We start from the raw sequence: 12,482 nt of genomic DNA on the forward strand, positions 1-12,482 counted from the left end.
CATTAGGGAATATCATCTGGCAGGTTCCCAGAGGAGAGCCTTTTCGGCGAATGTCATCCCCTCCCCACCCCAGGGATTACTCTCAATAAAGATGATTTGCAGCTTAGGGATGAAATGAAGGTGCTCTCTGAGCTTGGTTGTTTTCTTGCAGACGTTGCATTGGCCAAACTAGATAACATCATCAGTGCTAGGGGAGAGTGGGGTTTGGGAGGAAGAGGAGGAGGAGGGAGGACGAGAAGAAAGAGGGAGGAGGAGGAGGAAGAGGAGGAGAAGGAAGAGGAAGGGGGAGGAGGAGAAGAAAGAGGAGGAGGGGAGGAGGAAAAGGAAGAGGAGGAGAAGGAAGAGGAAGGGGGAGAATGATGTGGGGTCCTTAGTGCTCTCTAAGCTTTCTTGTTTTCTTGGAGACATTTCATTACCCAACTAGGTGACATCATCAGAGCACTCTGGTGATGTGACCTAGAGGGATCGGCTGTCTTTATGTTATTGGGATGAACATTAAAAACTGACTTTAATTCCCGAGAGTTCCTGACTACTTGTTCCAACAATAGCAAGAGATGGACATCCTCTGCAGCTCCCCGTCCAATTCCCATCATCCTCAGCTAGCACGGCCCAAAAACTGGACGCAGCCATCACCGTAACGACGGACTACTCTGACTTACTTGAATGCACCAAAAAAAAACCAAAAAAACAACCCAATAAACACGACTTACATGACATCCTCCAAAGGCCAGGAAGGCATCGCAGCATTTAGGCTGACTCTCCTCCTAAGGGAACCGGTGCCTTTTGAATGGCTGTGGAAACAAAAAATAAAAGGACTCGGGAAGCTGAAGAGAAAAAAATTCCAGCAATGACATGCTCTTAAAAAAATAATAATGAACCAGTAACCACGTCTAAAGAGGCTGGCTGCAAAAAGGACCAGCTTTATTTTACAGGACCATCAACACTTGCACTATTACAATCACAAGCCCTTCAGTTGTTAGCAGAGACCGAGTTGCATTAGAGCAGGGGTCTCCAACCTTGGTCCCTTTAAGACTTGTGGACTTCAACTCAAAGCTGGCTGAGGAACTCTGGGAGTTGAAGTCCACAAGTCTTAAAGGGACCAAGGTTGGAGACCCCTGCATTAGAGCAGGGGTGTCCATGCTGGCTGGGGAATTCTGGGAGTTGAAGTCCACACATCTTCAAGGGGCTGGACACCCCTGCATTAGAGTGTTTTCATAGGCAACTTAGAGGTTTCATAACATTGCTGGAATATAATTTGATCTGTTTAGGACACAGGAAGGGGAACTCAATCTAATTTTCTTTGCATTTGTCTTTTTTTGGGGGGGGGGGGATAAAGTTTTTTTATTTTTAAACATACATCAATATCATCAATATCGTTGCATGGACAGTGTGGCGTCCGAGTATTGTTCGTTTTGGTACAAAACCCATATTAATACAAAGAAGAATTACTACATTAATCAAACGAACATTGTCTAGTGTTACATGTTTTAATATCAGCACATATTCCTTTATTTTTTTCAATTGATCAGTATTTACTACACCCTTCTGATAATCCTAACACTGTTCTTGAGCATATCTAGTATATCATCCTTTTTCAAAATCTAATCACTTTAAATATGTTATACAAAAACATGTATAACAATATTCTCCCCAATTCTAATTTTTTAATCTATTTAGTCTATTCTAATTCTCAGTATTCCCAGTTGCAATGGATGGCTGTGACGAAAGTTGGATCGTAAGAAAGGCTGAGCGCCAAAGAATTGAGGCCTTTAAACTCTGGTGCTGGAGAAGACTCCTGCGAGTCCCTTGGACTGCAAGGAGATCAAATTGGTCAGTCCTAGAGGAGATCAACCCTGACTGCTCTTTAGAAGGCCAGATCCTGAAGAGGAAACTCAAATCCTTTGGCCATTTAATGAGAAGGAAGGAAGGACTCCCTGGAGAAGAGCCTAATACTGGGAAAGATTGAGGGCACAAGAAGAAGGGGACGGCAGAGAACGAGGTGGCTGAATGGAGTCACTGAAGCAGTCGGCATGAGCTTAAATGGACTCCAGAGGATGGTAGAGGACAGGAAGGCCTGGAGGAACGTTGTCCATGGGGTCACGACAGTTTGGACACGACTTCGCAACTAATAACAACAAAATTCTCAGTACATTTGTCATTCACCCCTCCCCACCATTGTATTCTACCTTTATAGCAATAGCAATAGCACTTAGACTTATATGCCACTTCACATTGCTTTACAGCCCTCTGTAAACAGTTTATAGAGTCAGCATATTGCCCCCAACAGTCTGGGTCCTTATGTGTAAATTATATGTACAGGTAGTCCTCGTCTTATGACCACCATCGAGCCCAAAATCGATGCTGTTAAGTGAGAAAATTTGTTAAGTGAGTTTTGCACTGTTTTTACGAATTTTCTTGTCACGTTTGTTAACTGAATCATAGCAGTTGGTAGATTAGTGACAGGGTCATTAAGTTAATCTGGTTTCCCCATTGACTTTGCTTGTCATGAGGTCACAAAAGGGGATCACGTGACACTCTCACACACACACACACACACACACACACACACACACACACGGGGACACTGCGACCGTCATAAATATGAGCCAGTTGCCAAACATCTGAATTTTGATCACGTGACCATGGGGGGGGGGATGCTGCACTGGTCTTAAGTGTGAAAAACGGTCGTAAGTCACTTTTTTCGGGGCCGTTGTAAACTTCGAGCAGTCAGTAAGAGAACTGTTGTAAGTCGAGGACTCCCTGAGCTCTAGCACAATAATCATGAAAAGAGGTTTGGGAGCGGGATGCAGCCTTTGGTTCGAGAGCTGCCACTCCTGGAAAAAAAAATATTTGTTGCCTAGAAAGAGAGAGGGGAAGAGGAAGAGGAACTGCAAGCCAGCTGGGGAAGGTTCAAGTCCCGGTGACTCATGACTCTTCACATGAAAAGCTTCAGCATGCAAGGCAGGCAAGTCCAGACTTGCAAAAAAAAAATATTAAAAAAAATTAAAAATAAATAAAAACAAGCCAACCCTGTCTAAGGAAATTATTTGAGGTTTCCCCCGTGATGATCATTCATTTTTGACAGCGAAAGCTTTACAGGAATTCTTCTTCTGCAATCTGCTACAATATTTGGGTGCGTTAAGTCAGAAAATATTTAGAATAGAATGGAGCTGGGAGGGACCGGGGAGGTCTTCTAGTCCAGCCCCCTGCTCAAGCAGGAGAACGTATACATTTCAGACAAGTGACTCTTGGCCAGTCTCTTCTTGAAAACCTCCAGCGATGATGAAGCACCCACAATTTCTGAAGGCAATTTCTGTTCCACTGGTTATTGTCCTCACTGTTCGGAAGTTTCTCCTTAATCCCAGATCGCTTCTCTCTTTGATTAGTTTCCACCCATTGTTTCTTGTCTTGCCGTCTGGTGCTTCGTAGAAAAATTCGAACCCCCCCCCTTCTTTGTGGCAGCCCCTCAAATACTGAAATACCGCTATCATGTCACCCCTAATTCTTCGTTTCTTTAGACTAGCTAGCCAAACCCAAACCTGTAGCCATTCTTCGTATGGTTTAGCCCCCAGGCCTTTAGGATCTTCCAAGCAAGGTGGCTAAACCTTTGAGAGCAGGGATGTCCAACTTTGGCAACTTGAAGAACCGTGAACTTCAACTCCCAGAATTCCCCAGAGCCAGCCATGCTGGCTGGGGAATTCTGGGAGCTGACGTCCACAAGCAGGAGTGGGCTGCTGGGGGTTCGCAGGGGTTCGGGAGAACCTCTAGCTAAGATTCTGTGCAATTCGGAGAACTCCCAAATCCCACTCCTGGCTGGCCCTGTCCTGCCCCTCCCAGGAGTCCCCACGCAGCCCGTTCTGGATGCAGGTAAGTAAAGGGCGCGTGCGGTGGCTCAAGGAGGGCAAAAAACAGGCCTACCGGAAGTTCGGGAAGGCCGGAAATGGGCCTGTTTCTGGCCTCCAGAGCCTGGGGAGGTCATTTTTGCCCTCCCGGAGGCTCAAGGAAAACCTCTAGAGCCTGGGGAGGCCAAAAACACCCCCCCTCCCACTGTGGTGCAGGAGGCAGATAGGCCATGCCCAATATGGCTATGCCCACTAAGCAACTGGGCAGAGAACCCCTTGCTAAAATTTTGGAAGCCTATCCCAGTCCACAAGTCTTTAAAATTACCTAGGTTGGACACCCCTGTCTGGAGGAGATTCTCCAAGGAACCCCAGGCCCGTCTCTCTTTCATCCCTTCTTCTTATTTTGGAGAAAACCAAGAATCCTTTAGATAAAGCCGCTCTGAAATCCCAAAGGCAGCCTTTTGTAGAATGTTTGTGCAAGATTCACAAAGGAAGGGGGGGGGGAAACAAAAGAAAAGAAGATTAACCACAACAGATTGCTCAATTCAATAATCAGGAAGGCGAGGGACAGCTCATAAAATCAACTGTTCCTTGCCTGCCCTTCAAACCCAATGCAACATCCGGTGAGCAGGGCATAATCCGATGCCATCTGTGTCTACTGCGGGGCATAAACTGGGTTAGGCTTAATTTTGGAATGTTTACAATTACAAACATCGTATTTGTGATTTATTTTTGTTTTACTTGCATCGGTATACTGTTATTCAGATAAAGAAGACAGATGAAGAAAAAGCGACTTATGACCGTTTTTCACACTTACGACGGTTGCAACATCCCTGTGGTCACGTGATCAAACTTCAGACGCTTGGCAACTGACTCGTAATTATGACGGTGGCCGTGTCCACGGGTCACGTGATCCCCTTTTGCGACCTACTGACCAGATTCATTTAACAACCAGGTTACTAATTGAATTGAATTGGATTACTAATACTAATTTAACAGCTGCCGTGATTCACTTAAAACTGTGGCGGTCGTAAAATGGGACAAAGCTGACTTAACAAATGTCTCGCTTAACAACAGAAATTTGGAGGCTCAATTGTTGTCATAAGCCCAGGTCGTCCTCGACTTACAACCTTAGTTTAGTCGCTGTCCAAAGTTATAACAGTTCTGAAAAAAGTAACCGATGACCAATCCTCGCACTTATGACCATTTGAGCATCCCCAGGGCCAGTTCATCAACTGTGTTTGTGATGGTTGCGGTATCCCAGGTTCACGCAACTTCGCCGCTGGCTTCTGACAAGCCAAGTCAATGGGGCATGCTGGATTCTCTTAATCACTCAGCGACTCACTTAATGACTGCAGTGGCAAAGTTGTCGTAAGATCAGGTGTGACTCATTTAACAACCCAATTGCTTAGCAGATGGAAATTCTGGTCCTATTGTGGTCGCATAGTCTATCTGTACTAACCCTTTCCTGGTTAATTTTTCCAGTCCAGACAAGATTAGCCAAGAAGTCACTATTTAAAGAGCACCATCGGACATGCAATTTCATCCCTACTAGGTGGAAAACTTGTCATTGGAAAAACAACATCTGGAGAGACCGTCTTGAGTCCTCACAAGAGAAAGAGAGAGAAACAGATGTGAGTTTTTCCAACACTGCCATTGGCTTCACAAATAGCTAAGTAGAATTCCAACTGCAGAAGCTGGTAAAGTCCTTAACTTTCTGACAAATTTCCTTTCCACAAATATGCGAAAAGCATGAAAAAAAAAAAACCTCCAACAGCTGTGAGTTCACTCCTTCATATCTTCCTTATCTTTTTCACATTGCTGATTCGTTGAACAGCATGACAGGTAGTCCTCGACGTAGGGCCACAATGGAGCCCCAACATTTCTGTTGCTGAGTGAGATATTGGTTAAGTGAGTTTCCCCCCCTCCCCCCGCCCCCCGGTTGTTAAGTGAAACAGTGACCTGGGGGGGTTAAGTGAATCTGGTTTCCCCATTGACTTTGCTGGTCAGAAGGTTGCAAAAGGGGATCGCGACACAGCAACGGTCGTAACTATGAACCAGTTAACCAGCCACCTGAATTTTGATCACATGACCATGGGGTTGCTGGAATGGTTGTAACTGTGAAAAACGGGTTAGTTGCGTTATGTCCTCACAACTTCACTGTACGAACTAACCAAGTGCAAAAACAATTGAGGTTGCCACCATGGGGGACAAACACTGTTAAGAATAACAACACTTGTGTCCCTTGGTGAGGGAATCAAAAAACTGCACACCTGCTCTCAGAGGCGCATGTCTAATTGCTTTTTCATTACCACACCTAGTAATGATGAGTAACACTAAAAAGGTAAAGGTTCCCCTCGCACATATGTGCTAGTCATTCCTGACTCTAGGGGGCAGTGCTCATCTCCTTTTCAAAACCAAAGAGCCAGCGCTGTCCGAAGACGTCTCTGTGGTCATGTGGCCGGCATGACTCAACGCCAAAGGCGCACCGAACGCTGTTCCCTTCCCACCAAAGATGGTCCCTATTTTTTCTACTTGCATTTTTTACCTGTTTTCGAACTGCTGGGTTGGCAGAAGCTGGGACAAGTAATGGGAGTTCACCCCGTTACACGGCACTAGGGATTCGAACCGCTCAACTGCCGACCTTTCGATCGACAAGCTCAGCGTCTTAGCCACTGAGCCACCGCGTCCCTAGGGACTATTACACTAGGGCAGGGGTAGTCAACCTTTTTATACCTACCGCCCACTTTTGTATCTCTGTTAGTAGTAAAATTTTCTAACTGCCCACCGGTTCAGGGGGAGATGCGCGAGCTATTCTGGGACGAGGCTCTTTTGTTTGTGGTCGCACTATAGCGCCATTTAGTTTCACTTACATAATGTGAACTAAACTTATGCGTGGGTGATACAAATAGTATATTTTCAGAAATTTAAATTGTCACGGGGAATTTTATGAAAACCTAATGAAAATGTTTTTAAATAATGCTATGAACATTTTTTAAAGTCAATTAAATTAAGAAAGAAAGAAAAGTGCTTCAGTATCGGACAAAACCCCTACCGTCCACCCTGAAAGCTAGAATGCCCACTACTGGGCGGTAGGGACCAGATTGACTACCACTGCACTAGGGCATTAATAAATACTAACCCTAATCCTACATAGAATACTTTTCCTCCCCCTGTATTCATCTTTTAAAATAGGGTTCCACAACCTCTGGGCTGTGGACCGGTACCCAGCTGCATGGTTGCATGAGAAACCACCCCCCTCCGTCAATTTTTCTTCCAAAACTTGGTCCCTGGCGCCAGAAAAGTTGGGGACCCCCTGTTTTTAAAAGGAGGAGCCTGCGCTTGTAGAAAATGCTAAAGCAAAAAAAAGAAAAGAAGAAGAAGTCTTATTATTTTATTTATTTTATTTTATTTTATTTGTTCAAATTTATATACCGCCCTATCTCCCTAGGGACTCAGGGCAGTTAACAGGCCAATAAAAACATATCAATACAAAAAGTAAAATAGTCATTAAAAAACATATTAAATACAGCCCAGCCAATTAAAAACAAAATATAAAACCCATTTAAAATTAAAATTAACCTTTAAAAACCTAGCCCAGCCCTGCGCAGACGAATAAGTAAGTTTTGAGCTCGCGGCGGAAGGTTCGTAGGTCCGGGAGCTGACGAAGTCCTGGGGGAAGCTCGTTCCAGAGGGTGGGAGCCCCCACAGAGAAGGCCCTTCCCCTGAGTGTTGCCAGACGACACTGTCTAGCCGACGGCACCCTGAGGAGTCCCTCTCTGTGAGAGCGCACGGGCCGGTGAGAGGTATTCGGTAGCAGCAGGCGGTCCCGTAAGTAACCCGGCCCTATGCCATGGAGCGCTTTAAAGATGGTTACCAACACCTTGAAGCGCACCCGGAAAGCCACAGGTAGCCAGTGCAGTCTGCGCAGGAGAGGTGTCACATGGGTGCCACGAGGGGCTCCCTCTATCACCCGCGCAGCCGCATTCTGGACTAACTGGAGCCTCCGGATGCCCTTCAAGGGGAGCCCCAGAGAGCATTGCAATAATCCAGACGAGACGTCACAAGGGCGTGAGTGACCGTGCATAGGGCATCCCGGTCTAGAAAGGGGCGCAACTGGCGGACCAGGCGGACCTGGTAGAAAGCTCTCCTGGAGACGGCTGTCAAATGATCTTCCAAGGACAGCCGTTCATCCAGGAGGACGCCCAAGTTGCGTACCCTCTCCATCGGGGCCAGTGACTCACCCCCGACAGTCAGCCGAAGACTCAGCTGACTGTACCGGGATGCCGGCATCCACAGCCACTCTGTCTTGGAGGGATTGAGCTTGAGCCTGTTTCTCCCCATCCAGACCCGTACGGCCTCCAAGCACCGGGACAGCACTTCGATAGCTTCGTTGGGGTGGCCCGGTGTGGAAAAGTACAGCTGAGTATCATCAGCGTAAAGCTGGTACCTCACACCGAAGCCACTGATAATCTCACCCAGCGGCTTCATGTAGATGTTGAACAGGAGGGGCGAGAGAATCGACCCCTGAGGAACCCCACAAGTGAGGCGCCTCGGGGCCGACCTCTGCCCCCCTGCCAACACCGTCTGCGACCGGTCGGAGAGATAGGAGGAGAACCACCGATAAATGGTGCCTCCCACTCCCAACCCCTCCAACCGGCGCAGCAGGATACCATGGTCGATGGTATCGAAAGCCGCTGAGAGGTCTAATAGGACCAGGGCGGAGGAACACCCCCTATCCCTGGCCCTCCAGAGATCATCCACCAACGCGACCAAAGCCGTCTCAGTGCTGTATCCAGGCTGGAAACTGGACTGGAACGGGTCTAGATAGACAGTTTCCTCCAGGTGCCGGGGAAACTGACATGCCACCACACTCTCAACAACCTTCGCCGCGAAGCGAAGGTTGGAGACCGGACGATAATTACCTAAAACAGCCGGGTCCAGGGAGGGCTTCTTGAGGAGGGGCCTTACCACCGCCTTATTAAAAGCAATGCAAGCGTAACAATCTGTAAGCGAAATATATATATAAAGATGAGCAATTAAGGAAAGCTAATGGATATTACAGCTAGCCCTCAACTTATGACCGAAAGGGAGCCCAAAATTTTGATTGCTAAGCGAGGCATTTGTGAAGTGAATGTTGGGCCCATTTTTATTAATTAATTTATTTATTTTATTAGATTTTTATACCGCCCTTCTCCCGAAGGACTCAGGGCGGTGTACAGCCAAAAATTAAAAACCCACAATATTCACATTTAAAACAGCAACCTTGCAACCTTTCTTGCCACATTTGTTAAGTGAATCACGGCAGTTGTTAAATTAGGCATGGGGTTGTTAAGTGAATCTGGCTCCTTCGTTGACTTTGCTTGGCAAAAGCGGATATCCCGTTGACCCCGGGACACTGCCGATGTCATAAATATGAGTCAGTTGTCAAGCAACTGAATTTTGAGCATGGTTCACCTTTTAGATAATTGTAAGAGTCAGTTTTTACAGTGAAGTTCCAGGCCAATGTTCACTAGCCCGAGAGAAAATAAGGGCATGTTTTGTTGTGTCTGTTTTGGTACATATATGTATATTTGTACTTATACATATATATTAAATGTTATATTTAATATAACTCCACCTTTCAGTCGCAACATCCAAGCCGTACATCATGCAGTGTTCTTGCTCTTCATCCCTGCTTGTTATTAAAATAACTTCAATGTGACTCATTTCTACAGACTGCTTGAGAAATTACTCCCTTTTGAAGAGAGGATGTTTTATACATCAGATAAATAACACTCACATCAACAGGGATTTTTGTTTTTAACAACCCTGTAGATTTGGGACAACTGGATGGAGCTTGAGCATTTACTGTCTGGATGCCCTTCCTGACACCTACATGAAGTTCACAGATATTTTTTTTCTCTGCACCTTAAGAGAAACAGCTGCGCTACCTAGGATTGAACCCTCAACCATCCTCAGTAGGAAGCGTGCATCTTCACCACTCAACAACTCATATTAACAGTAATATGCAAAGTAAGCAATCAAATCCCAGTCAAGCCTTCCTTAACACCCCCTCGCTTACTCCTCCTTTTTTCCTAGCCTAAACCAAGAAAACTTAAGCAATTGCCGGAGACTCAGATGGAGAAAACAGATGGACCATCTGCTTGGTGGCACCCACTGCAAAAAGCACAATCTTGTCTACAATGCTGAGGAACATTGGCTTTAAAAAAAAGAGAGAGGGAGGGAGGAAAAACGCCACTCACGCCACACCAGTGAATGTCATGCAACTGCTTGCAATGAAATCAAAGAGGTTTGCTTCAAAGGATTACAGGAAAATAAAGAGAAGGAAGAGTTCCTTGTGTTGAAGCTCAGGTGGAAGTTCCTCATACGGTAGTAAAATTAGTTGACTGTACAGTTACTTCCTCTCTCTCTAAAAAAAAAAAGGACAATGGGCTTCCATAGCTGAGGATTTTTAAGCTATCGTTTGGTTAAAAGTTGACTTTTGCCGCCCAGGCCTGCGATCATTTTCAGCATCTCTGCAGGTTTCCTGCTGCATAAATGCCGTGTGTGATAGAACCCACATTAAGGCACAGAAGGAGAGAGATATTATTTTACGGTTCACAAAATAAGCCTTTCTTAATTTGAATAATTTAAATATCTACACTCCAGTTCCAAGAATTCCACAGCCAGCAGAGTCACAGTGGGAAATCCTGGGAGCCGACGTCTCCAGGTACATTTGATTGTAGATGATGCTTCCTGTCCCGGGGTCATGTGATCCCCCTATTTTGCACAAGCCTTCTGACAAGCAAAGTCCATGGGGGAAAGCCAGATTCACTTAACAACCGTGTGACTAATTTAACGACTGCAGTGATTCACTTAACAAATGTGGCGAGAAAAGGGGCAAAGCTCACTTAACAAATTGCTCACTTAACGACATAAATTTTGGGCTCAACTGCGGTCGCAAGTTGAGGATTACCTGTGTCCACGGTTCAGCCTGGAAGTTCAGTGGCAGATTTTAAAACCCACATCCTCTCCTTGTGAGAAATCTTGAAAGTCACTCCTGACAAAAGATGGGGAAAACAATCCCTGTGGCTTCAACATTTAGAGAGTGGGGGGGGGGAAGGAGGGAGAGAGACAGACAGACAGACAGACAAAGAAACACAGACAGAAACAAAGAAAAAAAGAAAGAGAGAGAGAGAGAGACAGAGAAAGAAAGAAAGAAAGAAAGAAAGAAAGAAAGAAAGAAAGAAAGAAAGAAAGAAAAGACAGAGGAAGGAAGGAAGGAAGGAAGGAAGGAAGGAAGGAAGGAAGGAAGGAAGGAAGGAAGGAAGGAAGGAAGGAAGGAAGGGTTTGACTGGGAAAATAACCTGAGTTTGAGAAATTGGGGAAGCCGTCTTCTCAATCATCAAAAGCCAAGACTAGGACGTTAATTCTTTGATTATCAGATTGATGTCTGATCCCAGCAGCCAAACCCTCCTCGCGTCTCCCTTCCTGTCACATCAGCAAACGCACGAGAGAGTTTTTGAAATGCAAATCTGGACCTTGGCGAGTCCGTCTATATTGTTTTTTTTCCTTGATCAGCTACAGTTTTGTTTTCTTCTTTATGACACAATATTCCAGGCGCTCAAGAATTCCCTTTCATGTGACAGCCTTTCCACAGATTAGAGCTCAGCTCTGCAGATTTCGGCTATTCCTTAACGCCTGGGTCTCCTCCTTCCTCCCCCGGCTTCCATTCTGGCTTGTAAAAAGCTCTGCTCCCTGAACATTGAAATCCCGAGATGGTTTTGTCTTGTGGATTTACACAGCTGTCTCCCCACATCGTAGCAGTTAGGTCCCTTACACAAAAGGAGGAAAGAGAGAATACAAGGAAGAAACCCAGTAGTCCTTGACTTATGTCCACAATTCGGTCTCTGGTCAAAGACTGTAATAAACTGATTGACTGATTGACCGCAATTCAGCACCATCTTTCTGTCGTTAAGCGAAACAATTGTTCTGTGAGCTCTGGCCCGTTTTACGACTCTTCTTGCCGCAGTCATTAAGTGAATCGGTGCAGTTGTTAAGGCAGGCACATGGTTCTTAAGGGAATCTGGCTTTCTCCATTGATTTTGCTCGTCAGAAGGTCACGAAAGGGGATTACATGAGCCCTGGACACGGCACCCGTCATTTCAGCCTTCATGGGGTTGGAAGGGACCTTTAGTGGCCATCAAGACCACGCGCAAGAGTGCCTGTCACATCTCACAGGTATTCTAACCTCAGTGCCAGAACATCCTGGAAATTGAAACCCAACAAGTTTCAACACAGACACAGACTTTAGAGGATAATTAGAACTGCAGAAAAAACAATGGCTACCAACCTGCCTTCCATTGAGGACCTGTATACTGCACGAATCAAGAAGAGGGCCGTGAAAATATTTACAGACCCCTCGCAACCTGGTCATAAATTGTTTCAACTCCTACCCTCAAAACGACGCTACAGAGCACTGCACACCAGAACAGCTAGACACAAGAACAGTTTTTTCCCCGAAGGCCATCACTCTGCTAAACAAATAATTCCCTCAACACTGTCAAAACTATTCACTAAGTCTGCACTACTATTAACCTCTCATCTTCCCACCAACCATCTCCTCCCACTTATGACTGCATGACTGTAACTTTGTTG

The 12,482-nt window shown here is 45.7% G+C and overlaps 1 protein-coding gene across 5 annotated transcripts in view; it reads right to left on the reverse strand.

Annotated features, from left to right (window-relative positions):
• DCUN1D3 (defective in cullin neddylation 1 domain containing 3) overlaps positions 1–12,482 on the reverse strand; it is a 34,721-nt gene that overhangs the window by 6,724 nt on the left and 15,515 nt on the right. For 4 of the 5 annotated variants that reach the window (XM_058157151.1, XM_058157154.1, XM_058157153.1 and 1 more), the window contains one exon: positions 711–791. The gene's annotated coding sequence lies outside the window, so the exon portion shown is untranslated. Of the gene's footprint in view, positions 1–710; positions 792–4,167; positions 4,192–12,482 lie in introns of those variants that run through there. The other variant, XM_058157155.1, reaches the window with a different exon arrangement.

The sequence above is a fragment of the Ahaetulla prasina genome, chromosome 14, assembly GCF_028640845.1.
Source record: "Ahaetulla prasina isolate Xishuangbanna chromosome 14, ASM2864084v1, whole genome shotgun sequence".
Lineage (NCBI taxonomy): Eukaryota > Metazoa > Chordata > Lepidosauria > Squamata > Colubridae > Ahaetulla > Ahaetulla prasina.